The sequence below is a fragment of the Erinaceus europaeus genome, assembly GCF_950295315.1.
Source record: "Erinaceus europaeus chromosome 6 unlocalized genomic scaffold, mEriEur2.1 SUPER_6_unloc_50, whole genome shotgun sequence".
In the NCBI taxonomy this organism is placed as follows: Eukaryota; Metazoa; Chordata; class Mammalia; order Eulipotyphla; family Erinaceidae; genus Erinaceus; species Erinaceus europaeus.
In genome coordinates this window covers 215,101-228,700 of record NW_026647159.1, presented here as the reverse complement: position 1 = coordinate 228,700, position 13,600 = coordinate 215,101, and the positions used below count along the sequence as shown (strand labels likewise).

At 43.2% G+C, this 13,600-nt stretch overlaps 1 non-coding gene across 1 annotated transcript; it reads right to left on the bottom strand.

Moving 5' to 3' along the window:
• Positions 1-430: 430 nt before the first annotated feature.
• Positions 431-537, bottom strand: LOC132536216 (U6 spliceosomal RNA). Its single transcript, XR_009547877.1, has one exon. It is a non-coding gene; the product is annotated as a U6 spliceosomal RNA (small nuclear RNA).
• Between the last annotated feature and the right edge of the window lie 13,063 nt (positions 538-13,600).

The window sequence follows — 13,600 nt, the reverse complement described above, 5'->3', positions numbered from 1 at the left end:
AAAAAATTTTAAAAAGACTTTGTATTATTTAAAAGATTTACAGTTAAGAGAACAAAATTACCATGATTTTATTCAAAAAAGCCAATCTGCAGTCCTGGAGGCTGGCAGAGTGGTTGGAGTTTTGGACTCAAGCATGAGGTCCTGAATTCTACCTCCAGCATCACATGTTCCAGACTGATGCTATAGTGTTTTTCCTCTCTCTCTCTCTCTCTCTCTCTCTCTCTCTCCTCCCTTTCTCCCTCACTGATTAATAAATCTTTTAAAAGAGCTTCAGCATATGTAGAACCAGAGTTCAGACAGACCTGGGATCCCACACATACAAATCCAGATCTCTTGCCACTGAACCGCCTCCCAGGTTGCATTAACTGGCTCTTTAAAAGATTATAATTATTTATATGTGTGTACATATATTTTATAATCCTTTTTTTGAAAAAATATGGTATGCCTCATGAATCTGTGTGTAATCCTTGAGCAGGGGCCATGCTAATCTTTTATGTATCATGCCAATTTTAGTATATGTACTACGGAAGCTAGGACTATATTATAATCTTATTTAAAAAGTGTTAAGAGGTGGAGACAGTTGGAGTCAGGCAGTGGCACAGCGGGTTAAGGGCACATGGCGCAAAGCTCAAGGACCGGAGGAAAGATCGCGGTTCTAGCCCCTGGCTCCCCACCTGCCCGGGAGTCCCTTCACAGGTGGTGAAGCAGGTCTGCAGGTGTCTGTCTTTCTCTCCCCCTCTATGTCTTCCCCTCTTCTCTCCATTTCTCTCTGTCCTATCCAACAACAACGACATTAATCACCACACAATGTTAAGCAACAAGGGCAACAAAATGGAAAAATAAATAAAAATAAAAATAAAAAAGAGTGGAAAAGAATTGACAAGAAAAAAAGAAAGGGAGACAATGAGACCTTGGTGACAACAACAACAACAACAAAAATAAAATAACCTATTTATACTTTAGAATTGCAGAATGGCTAGGGCAATGGCTCTGTAAGAATTAAGTCCTGAATTCAATCCCCAGCATTGCATGTGCCATAGTCATGCTCTGCTTCTCTTTTTTGTATTAATAAATAACATTTTTCCTTTTTTTAATTTCCTTTTAAAAAAAAAAAACCGCGGTTCCTGCCCGGTTCCTACCCAGCTCCAAGATCGGCTGCTGCCTGGCTCTGTGGGGCTCCTAGTGCAGCTCCCACCTGCCAGCATCCTGGCTGCCCCATTGTGTGAGTAGGCAGACTGCAGTCTCCCCAGGACTGTCCCCACAGACACAAGAACCCCAGGCGACCCCTGCCCACCCCCCACCACACACGGAGCCCTGCCAGGCCCAGGCCACCAGGACGAGGGGGGTTGGGGGTGGGTGTTGGCAGTGCCCTCAAGGACCAGCAGGTTGCAAAGTGCCAGACCTTCAGCCCAGACCCAATCCACAGCCCAGGCCCAGGGCTCAACAAGGGTTGGAGCCAGCTGGCTTGGGGCACCCCTCTGAAATTCATGTCTCTTCTGAGAGAGGCAGAGGCAGAGAAAACACTCCAGTTCTAGTAGTGCGAGGAGACCTCCAACCTGGACCCACACCTCGTGCCCCAGCCTCCTTCACCCTAATTTGGGAGCATGACTCGCCATGTTGCCCCAGACCAAACTCGAAGTTCAGGATTCCAAACAGCCGTCCCCGAGGACCTCGTTGTGGGCCACACCAAGAAGGACAGCGGGTGCACATTTCAGGTGGGCGGACACACGGAAAGTTTTCTGGGCCTGGCTGCTCCTGAAGCCAGGTCGGTGGGTTCCGTGGTCCCCTCCTGTCAGGGCGTTTGGGGTGGGCAGGAGGCGCACTGCCTGGACTCCAGCTGCGCTGGTGGGTCCTCACCCTCGGGGCACTTGGAGCCACCAGCACTGACACGCTGGGTGAGGCCCAGGGACCTAGGACTCCTCTCTCGACAGGAAGGAAAGGGAAGGCCTGCTGCCCAGACTCTCCGGCGGGGTCCCTACGCTCGCACTCACGGAAGCCAAAAGCAGCAGATCTGGGGGCGTGCAGCCACACTTCCAGGTTGTCCCTGCCAGGGGTGCGGGGTCTGGGGGCTAGCGGACACCTCCCCTGGGTGCGGCCCTGCCGGGGGTGTGCATGGCTCCATCTCGGGTAGCGCCCTGCTCAAGGCCGCTAGGTGCTGGAGGTTTGGGGGGGGTGCGCAGCCACCTCTAAGGGGTGCGCCTGTCCCGGGGTACTGGGTCCGGGGGCGCTGGCCCCTCTGCGGCTGTACCCTGACTTCGCCCCTCACCCCACCCAGCACGTTCCCAAGCGGGCAAAACAACCCAGCCTTCAAGGGCACAGGAACCAGGGGCCACTTACTTGGAATTGGAGGAATCTCACTAGATGGGCTCCAGCATTATGGACCTGGCCACTGGCTGCTGTCTGGCAGAGCACCTTGAGGAGTCCCCAGCAGTACTTCCACACGGGGACTCCGCACAGTTCTTGCTGGGCGCTCAGGGCGCAGGGCCCAGGCCCCAGCGCTGGGGCCTATGGGTGCGACACAACGCCACATCGCTCAATGCTGCCTGGGGGTGATGTGATGCTATGCTACTCAATGTGACAGGGGGCGACAGGGTCTCAGGGCGCAGGCCTCAGGGCTCCATGGTGCTGCTGTGGATGCAGCTGGGACAAAGGGAAGAAGAGAAGAATGGAAGACAGGGTGAGAGAAAGATAGACACCTGCGAACCTGCTTCACTGCCTATCTTTCTCTCCCCCTCTGTCTTCCCCTCCTCTCTCCATTTCTCTCTGTCCTATCCAACTACAAGGACATCAATAAGAACAATAATAACTACAACAATAAAACAACAAGGGTAACAAAAGGGAAAATAAATATTTTAAAAATTAAAAAATAAAAATATTTTTATTATCTTTGTTTATTGGATAGTAACAGAAGAAATCAAAAAGGAAATAGGAAGTAAAGAGGGAGAAGAGAGAGACAGAAAGAGAGAGAGAGAGAGAGAGAGAAACCTGCAGCACTGCTTCACCATTCAGAAATCTTTTCCTCTGCAGGTGTGGTGGGGACTCAAATCCAAAATAAATTTTAAGAATCTAACTCAACTCATTTTGTGTTGATGGTGTTAGGGTTTAGAGACAGACTTAATTTTGAATAAAATCTAGAGACAGGATGTAAAGTTCAAAATCTCAGAGCCAGAAAAAGAAATAGGGCTTTGCCCAGACCTATCCCTGCTACCTGTAGGATGAGACTGCGTGAGAGGAGGACAAAGCAGTAGGAATATAATGTCCCTTTCGAATATATATCCCTTGGAATATAATATCCCTTTGGAATATATATCCCTTTGGAATATAATATCCCATTGGAATATATATCCCTTTGGAATACAACTAAAATAGGCCTACTAGCTATCTTCAAAATGGAGACCCCAAATCTTCATCTGCAATATTCCAGCCTTTAGGTTCATGATGGGTCAACAATTTGTTTGGCTTTATATATTAACTCTTTTTTCAGCCACCAGGTTTCAGATGCTACCAAGATGCCTAGCGGACTTCCCTGGTCGGACGACTCCACCAATGTGTCCTGGAGCCCCACTTTCCCAGAGCTCTGCCCAACTAGGGAAAGAGAAAGACAGGCTGAGAGTATGGATCCACCTGTAAACACCCATGTTCAGCATGGAAGCAGTTACAGAAGCCAGACCTTCTACATTCTGCACACCATAATGTCCCTAAGTCCATACACCCAGAGGGATAAAGAATAAGAAAGCTTTCAGGAGGGGATGGCATGCAGAGTTCTGGTGGTGGGAATTGTACCCCTCTTATCCTATGGCCTTGTCAATGTTTCCATTTTATAAATAAAACTTTAAAAAAGAATAGCGGGGTTCCCGGAACATGGTGGACTGAGAAGCTGCTAGTGGCTTGAGCTCTGACCACATTGTCTGGAAATGGTAGGATTTTCTGCCTTCAGTACGCCAGTCAATAAGGGATCCTAGCGGTGACACCAAGGAGGTGACTATAACTTAATTTGGGTTAAACATAGAGTAGAAAAAATGGAAAAAAAATTTCTTTTAAATTATTATTCCCAAAGCGAACCTCCTCCCCCTCACCCCCCCCATAACCAATCCCAGGGGACCACCTCCTAGCAGGCTCCTCTGCTGAGCTTCTTTCTTTACCAATATTCCTGTCCCACCAGGAAGTACCATTCATTCTAAGTCTATTCCCTTCTGAAACCTCTGGCCTTTTTTCTTTCTAAGTAGCCACCCCCCCCCACATAGCTAATTAAATAATAAAAAATAAACAAATAAAAAACTATTTCCTTTAACTGCTCTTTTATTACTGTTCTTTTTCTTGTCTTTTTCTTTTCTCTCTCTCTCTCTTTTTTTTTGTGGCTTCCAAAGCCACAGGCCCCATCCCCCACATCACCAAACAGTGTGCTTTCACTGAATTCACTGATACACGTTTGGGAATTATTTTTGGGATGAAATCTGACTCAGAGTGGACTCTCACTACGAGTATCTCTGATCAACTTCCCTTCCTCCTTTAGCTACCCCTAGAATATACAGTGGATAATAGATTTGTATAATTGTCTATCCCAGCTATCCTTGTCTAGTCCTAAGGTTTTTTTTATTTTTTTTTCTTCTTCTTTCTTAACAATCAGCTACCTCTGCTCACGAGGTTTGAGGTAATCTGGGACAGGGTGTTTTTTTACCCTGCTCTATTTTATTATTAATATCATGTAAAGGCATATATCTTCCCCCCCTTTAGGTTGATCAGAATTAACTCTTAGGGTATCTTTCATTTCTAGGGTAGTGGGCATCTTATCTATTGTGGGAGGAACTTGTCTCATTACTCCTACCTCCTCTACAGACTCTCGCCTTCCTCCTCCTAGCTAATTAAAAAAATTAAATTAAAAATTAATTAAAAAAAACTTTCCTTTCACTGCTCTTTAATTACAGCTCTTTTTTTATCTTTTCTCTCTCATTTCTTTTTTTATCTTGTCATACACTTCTTCCTTCCTTCTTCTTTGCCTTTATGAATTTGTGAATTATTTTGGGGAAGAATTCTGACTCAGAGTGGACTCTCTATGTGTCTATCTCTGCTCTAGTTCCCTTTCCCCTCTTGTTACCCCTAGAATATACAGTGGATAGTAGATTTGCATAACTGTCTATTCTTGCTATCCCTTTTTTTTTTACTCTTTCTTCTTCACTGGGATTTGGTTACTATTTTTTCACAGACTAGAGATATTGTTTGGCTAACTGGTAGTGATTAAACTGCTTCAATACTTGCTACAGTTGCTATTGTAATTCCTGAGGTTGGTGAGTGCAACTGTCATAAAGGTATTTAGTACAGTGTTAATTGTACTGAAGACACAACAGAAGAGGAATAACAGAGCATAAAAAAAGAAACACATTAAAAATGGGTAGATCAAAAACAAATAAAACTGCTACTCCAATGAGTGAAGACAAGAGCCCAGAAGAAACTACAAATCAGCCAGAAGTAACCATAGATAAGAAAAGGATACAAGCAATAATAAACTTATTAATGACAGAAATGAAAACAACTTTGGAGGAAAGGAATGGCACTATTAGGAAAACAAGTTGAGACCCCCAAGGAAAATACTGATACTCTTGAGGAAATTAGAGAACTGAAACCTCAAATAGCTCTAATGAAGAAAGAAGCTGAGGCAAGGGAAAGCAGACTAACAGAAGCAGAAAACAGAATTAGTCAGACAGAGGATAAGTTAGAGAAAACTAAGAAAGAGGTGAAATAGCTCAAAAAGAGACTGAGAGACACTGGAAACAACAACGGAGACATATGGGATGATCTCAAAAGAAGTAACATTCATTTAATTGGCCTGCCAGAGGAAGAAAGAGAGGAAGGGGAAGCAAACATTCTAGAGGAAATAATAGAAGAAAACTTCCCAGACCTGAATAACAGAAAGGACATCGAGATTCAAGAGGCCCAGAGAGTTCCAAACAGATACAACCCAGACCTGAAGACACTAAGACACATCATAGTCACTATGAGAATAAGTAAGGATAAACAAAGGATCCTAAAGGCTGCAAGAGAGAAACAAAAAGTCACATACAGGGGAAATGCCATAAGATTATCTGCAGACTTCTCCAATCAAACTCTAAAAGCCAGAAGAGAATGGCAAGATATCTATCGAGCCCTGAATGAAAAAGGGTTTCAACCAAGGATAATATATCCTGCTAGACTTTCATTCAAACTAGATGGAGGGATCTAAACCTTCTTAGACAAACAACAGTTAAAGGAGGCAACCATCACCAAGCCGGCCCTGAAAGAGGTTCTAAAAGACCTCTTATAAACAAGAACATCACTATAAATACTTGCAATATATCAGGGCAAACAAAAATTTTTATTTGAACAATGGCACTACAATACATTAAATCCATAATATCAATAAATGTCAATGGTTTAAACTCACCCATCAAAAGGCACAGAGTGGGGGGATGGATCAGAAAAAATAACCCAACCATATGCTGCTTGCAAGAATCGCATCTGTCACAACAAGATAAACACAGACTTAAAGTGAAAGGATGGAAAACTATCATACAGGCTAACGGACCGCAAAAAAGGGCAGGAACAGCCATTCTCATCTCAGACACTATAGATTTTAGGTTAAAAAAGTAAGAAAAGATAGGCAAGGACATTACATAATGATTAGAGGATCAATCAGCCAAGAAGACATAACAATTATTAACATCTATGCACCCAGTGAGGGGCCATCTTAATACGTCAAGCGCTTACTGAAAGAATTTCAATAATACATCAATAATAATACAGTAATAGTGGGAGACTTCAATACCCCACTCTCACACTTAGATCAACAAAGCAGTGAACCAACAAAGATACAAGAGAATTGAATGAAGAGATAGACAGACTAGACCTCTTGGACATTTTCAGAGTCCTTCACCCAAAAAAACTGGCATACACCTTCTTTTCAAATCCACATAATACATACTCAAGGATAGACCACATATTAGGCCACAAAGACAGCATCAATAAATTCAAGAGCATCAAAATCATGCCATGTATCTTTCAGACCACAGTGGAGTAAAACTAACCTTTAACAACAAACCGAAGATTATTAAAAGTCACAGAAGTTGGAAACTAAACAACATTCTCCTTAAAACTTTCAGGAAACAGTTAGTACCCATACTTCTTAAGCTTTTCCATAAGATTGAAGAAACAGGTATAGTCCCTTCCACCTTCTATGAAGCCAACATCACCCTGATACCAAAAGCTGATAGGGACAGAACAAAAAAGGAAAACTACAGACCAATATCTCTGATGAACATAGATGCCAAAATATTAAACAAGATCTTTGCTAAGATTTGCTAATGAGCTGAACTTGGATGGGAAAGGATGGGAAATTGAAAACCATAGTAAATATTAAAAAGAAATGTTTCTGAGTGGAGCCAGACATGTTCATTCCTACTAGAACCTGGTTTAAAAATGACAAGCTGAGAGCGGACCCCAGAGAGCCCTGAGCAGCCCCAGCGCCACCGCCTCCTAGTTACCATCACACCCTGGGAGGAGCTGCAGCTGCAGCAGCTGGCCCCAGTCACCATCATGGCAACCATGAGCAGAGTGGCCTAGACCCAGCAGCCGCAGGCCGCCCCCGCCCTCAGCACCACCGACACCAATCCTGGTGCCACGGGTAGTGGCACAGGGAGCGGCTGCCCAGGCAGCCTCATATCGGTGGCGCCTGCTGGCAGGGACAAGAAGATCAAGGAAACAAAGGTTATGGGAACAGTAAAATGGTCAATGTAAGGAGCAGATATGGTTTCAACAACAGGAATGAGCTGAAGACCTTAAGTGCTTGCTTTTTGCCCCTTGACCAGATAACCAGAACTATCTGCATTATCTATGCAGCAAGGGGGTTTTTATTATTTTTACCTAAAGATGTCTCTTTTTGGTAATGTCAAACATGTTTTTTTTTTTTTTTTTAAAAGGCTTGGTTTTTCTCAATACACCTTTAAAGGTTTTTAAATTGTTTCATATCTGGTCAAGTTGAGATTTTTAAGAACCTCATTTTGAATTTGTAATAAAAGTTTACAACTTGATTTTTTTTCAAAATAAAAAGGCAACAAGCTGCAAGCATCTGTTAATAAAGGTCTTAAATAAAAAAATTAAAAAATGACAAGCCATCTTCTGTTTCCCAAGGAGAAGACTGCAAAAGAGACCTTGGTTTTACATTTTTCCTAACTTTGCCATATAAACATTTAATTATATATAGATGAATTAATTTAAAAATCTACTTTAATCTTAAATATGCTAAGTATAGAAACTAAAAATCATGTATTAATAATCACACTATGAATCCCAAAGTATGTGTTTTCACATTTATTGAAAATATTTTATTAAAGATGTCCAGAGGGGAGTCAGCACCATAGCAGTCTAGCAAAAACCAAACAATGCACACATAACATTCCTGACTTCCATTGATGCTACGAAACAATAGCAATTAAAAAGTTATAGCACCGTAACAAAACCAATTTATAGACCAACAAAACAAAATTGAAATTCCATAAATAAACCCCTATGTGTGTACTAATAAAGGACTAAAACCTTTTCAGTGGGGGAAAAGAAGGCCTCTTCAATAGCTGATACTGGGTAGTCAATTGCAGAAAAATGAATCTGCACCAGCCTTTAACACCATATGCCAAATTAACTCAAAATGGACCAAAGACCTTGTTGTTAGACTAAGACTAAAAAATATAGAGAAGAAAGCATTGGTGAAACACATCCACAATTTAACATCAGGCTCTATATGGAGACTCATCACACTATGGGTAAGCAAAACTAAAATAAGGTTAAATTACTGGGACTATATCAAATTTAACAGCTTCTACACATTAAAAGAAAACTTCACACACACATACACACATACACACACACATACACACACACAAAGGTAACCCGGAAATTGGGAGAAGATACCTGGATGTCACAAAACTGACAAGAGACTGATCACAAATGACAATAAATCAATCATATGACTCAACAATAACAACAAAACAATTAAACCCATTATTAAATCACTAATAAAAATAGGAAAAAAACAAGCAATGTTCCTCCCTCACCAAGTGTATAGAGAACATGTTTTCTTTAGTATTTTTGTTAAGCTAGCTAAGCTAAACTCTTTTCTAAATATACTACAGAATGAATGTGGAGCTTCAGAAAGTTACTAAGAAGGTAGCTAGCAGATAGTGTGCTTCTGTGTTTTTATAGATTTTTTCTCTTGCTTTCTTTAATTAGTGATTTAATAATGATTAAGAAGATTGTGGGATAAGAGGAGTACAATCCCATACAATTCCAGTCACCAGAGTTCCCTATACACTCCCCTCCACTGGAAGGTCCCCTAATCCTTATCCCTCTGGGAGAATGGACAAAAGATTTCTTCTTTTTGCCTCCAGGCTTATAGCTGGGGCTTGGTGCCTGCACTACAGTCCACTACTCCTGGAGGTCATTATTTCCCATTCTTTTGTCCTAGTTGTTACTGCTGTGGTTATTGTTGCCATTGCTATTGCTGTTGGATAGGACAGAGAGAAACAGAGAGGACAGGAAGACAGAGACTGAAAAGGAGAGCAACACCTACAGTCCTGCTTCACCACTTGTGAAGTGACCCCCCCCCACAGGTGGGGATCCAGGGGTTCCAACCAGGATCCTTAGGCCAGTCTTTGCGCCTTGTACTGTGTACACATAATCCATTGCACTACCGCCAGGCCCTGAATTTGCTTTATATTTATATAAATCTTATATATATATACATATATGTATAACACTTGTTAATTATTTACAAGATGCCTTCAAATTCTTCTATTAAATTTTTATTTATTCATTTATCCTTTTGTTGCCCTTGTTGTTTCAAGTTCTTAATAATAACTGACCCTATTATTAATATTCTCAAATGTGTACAAAGAGAGGAAAGGCTACGTAACTAAGAAAGACTACTAACCTCAGTCCAGAAACATTTTTTTCATTCTGGGACTATATCAATTCACATCTAGACCATCCCCAAACAGCAGTGTTGTTTCCTCTGATGTCTGCACATTGGCTTCCATATAGTGTCTACAAGGATATGTATACTGAATTGTTACTGTTTACCTTTTTGCTACAGATTTAAAGATTCTTTTAACTTCTTTTTAAAAAATATTTATTCCCTTTTGTTGCCCTTGTTTAATTGTTGTAGTTACTATTGTTGTTGTTATTGTTGCCCTTGTTGGATATGACAGAGAAATAGAGAGAGGAGGGAAAGACAGAGAGGGGAGAAAAGATAGACATCTGCAGACCTATTTCACAGCCCGTGAAGCAACTCCACTGTAGGTGGGGAGTTGGGGGCTCAAACCGGGATCCTTAGGCCAGTCCTTGTGCTTTGTGCCATGTGTGATAAACCCACTGGGCTACCGCCCAACTCCAAGATTCTTTAAATGTGCTTTTTAAAAATATATATGTTTTTTATTTTCCCTTTTTTGCCCTGGTTCATTTTTATTGTTGCAGTTATTACTGTAATTATTGATGTCGTCATTGTTATAAAGGACAGAGAGAAATGGACAGAGGAGGGGAAGACAGCGGGGGTGGGGATAAAGATAGACACCTGCAGACCTGCTTCACCATCTGTGAAGGACTCCCCTGCAGGTGGGTAACCTGGGGCTCGAACAGGGATCCTTAGGCCGGTCCTTGTGCTTAGTGCCACCTGCGTTTAACCTGCTGCACTACCGCCCAGCTCCTCCAGATTCTTTTAACTTTTTTCTCTCAACATCATTGTTTATTTATTTATTTATTTATTTTTACGTTCTGTGTTTTGTTTTCCTCACCAGGGTTATTTCTGGGTATTGGTGCCTGCACAAGGAATCTATCATATTTTACATATTAATTTGCTTTTGTTACAAAAGGCTTGGTTATAAAATCCTGCGCCTGGTAGCGCATCGATTAGCAACCACCCCTAAGAAAGCCTGGTCCGCTAGCTGGCACTTGGAGAGCAGGGCATCAGCCACCCCCTGTTGGCGCACGCCTTCCCCCCACCCCAGCAGCTACAGCCGAGGCCACCCTACACCAGCGACCCCACACCTCTCCTTTCCCGCAGGTCCCAGAGAGCGTCACCACAGGGAATTGACCAGGGAGGTTGGGGTGATGCAATGTGCTGCCACCGCCACCACCACCGCCACCACCACCGCCACCACCACCTCGGCTGCCCCTCCGGCGCCAGAACCCGAGTCCCAGTCAGCATGTAGCCCTCTTGCTGGTCAGCCCCTCCATGGGTCTCCCGGCTACTGGGCTCACAGTGCCGAGGAGGGACCATCGCACCTCCGCGGCACCCCACTAGGCGCCCTCTGTGTGTTAGGGTCCGGTAATCCACAGAAATTACCAAGAGACCAGAGCGATGTAAAATCAACAGAGTCTTTATTAGCTGGCGCCAGGGACGAACACACTGAGCCACCACGCAGTGGTGGTCAGAAATGCTTGACCCCCTCTATAGTTTCTATTGAGATTATATAGGGTTTAGGGCAGGGGGGCTACGTGACAAGCATCGTGTTAGTTTAGTTAAAAAAAAGTGTTCCCAAGCCATAGCAGGAGGAAGCAGGGGGGTAGGGGTTGCGACTTTTGGTTATCTTCCCTTCTGCCTGGTCAGCAGGATGTTGCAGGTTGGGGAGTTGCCTTTCTTAAGCAGGACATGCTGCGGTGGGTAGGAAGCTAAGTCATCAAGCAGACGCTGTGCTGTGCTCCTACTCATTTGTGAACCTTCAGGTCCTACCAGTATGGTACACATCTGACTGACTGATCCAATGAGCCTTAGAATACAGGTGGCTTTACACTACTGAGAAAATATTAATAAGCCTATGAATACCTATTTGGAACATACCAGTCACCAGAGTTTTGATGTACCTTTCTAAGTCAGAATCTACAGAAAGTCTAAGAGTTGAGTGAAATCAACTTCAGTGTCAGCAAGAGCAGCTCTGCCAATTACATGAACACAATCTGTAATTAGCTAGTGGTCACATTTCTTCAGTGTCTGATTGGTTAAAAACATATCTCTAGCTGCAATTTCAACTGTTAATTTGAATGATAGTGATAATAGCTGTATCACAAGATTAAAGTCAGGACCACCTTACTGACTGGACAGTGGCAATCATAATGAAAACCATACTTTAATATTAGTTAAAGAGTAAAGGCCAGGCCAGGCGGTGCTTCACCAGGTTAAGCGCACATAGTACAAAGTGCAAGGACCTGCACAAGGTTCCCAGTTCAAGCCCCTGGCTCCCCTCCTGCAGGGGGGGGTCACTGCACTTCACAATCAGCAAAGCTAGTCTGCAGGTGTCTATCTTTCTCTCTTCCTATCTCCCCCTGCTCTCTCAATTTCTCTCTGTCCTGTCTAATAACAGAAAAAATGCCTGCAGGAGCAGTGGATCCATGGTGCAGGCACTGAGCCCCAGCAACAACACTGGAGGCAAAAAAAAAAGTAAGAGACAAACGAAACATAAATGCAAATAGTATATAAATACACGTATTAATCATCTCCAGGGATGAGTTTTAAATTGAAAATGTATTTTAAGATGAGACATTGTATATTCCTAAAATTACCACTCATTGTAAAAACAGCATGTAAGCATACCCATATACTTGCAAGGAAGACCTTAAAACTAGAAAATAGAGAGCTAGGCGGTAGCAGTGCAGTGGGTTAAGCACACATGGTATGAAACGCAAGGACCTGCGTAAGGACCCCAGTTCAAGCCCCCAGCTCCCCACTTATAGGGGAGTTGCTTCACAGTCAGAGAAGTAGGTCTTCAGGTATCTGTCTTTCTCTCCCCCTATCTTCCCCTCCTTTCTTGATTTCTCTCTGTCCTGTGCAGCAGCAACAACAATAGCAATGACAACAATAAAAATACCAACAACAAGGGCATCAACAAAGGCAGCAAAAATGGGGGAAATGGTTTCCAGAAGCAGTGGATTCATAGCGCAGGCACCGAGCCCCAGCAATAACCCTGGATATATATATCCACATATATTCAAGGTGGGAGAAATAGACAATTTTAGGATGCAGGAAAGATTTGGGAGCAATCCAAAGATGTCATCGTGGGCAGTGAAAGAAATCTTGTTGTGTAAGCTCTCTAGAAAGAGTATCTCATTCATACGGGCACAAGGAAGCCTCTCAAAATCAGACTCACAGTAACACCTGAGGCAGCATTCCTTTATTAATTATCTGAGTGCTGAAGACAAGGCAGTTCAAGTCAGAAAGCAGCAGATACATAGACTCCGGTTTCCTAAATAACCTGTAGGTGAAATCACTGGGGCTCCCGGGGGTGGGGGGTGTTTAGAAGAGCTGAGTTCTATGGACTGCAAAGACTAGAGACAAAAGTGGTAAATAACCTGAGAATGAGAAGATAACTGTATCTGTACTGTTGGTAAAATGTCTTCTCTCTGGGGGTCGGGTGGTGGTGCAGTGGGTTAAGCACAGGTGGCGCAAAGTGCAAGGACCAGCATAAAGATCCCAGTTCGAGCCCCCGGCTCCCCATCTGCAGGGGAGTCCCCCTTTCTGTCTTCCCCTCCTCTCTCCATTTCTCTCTTTCCTGTCCAACAATGAACAACATCAACAATGGTAATA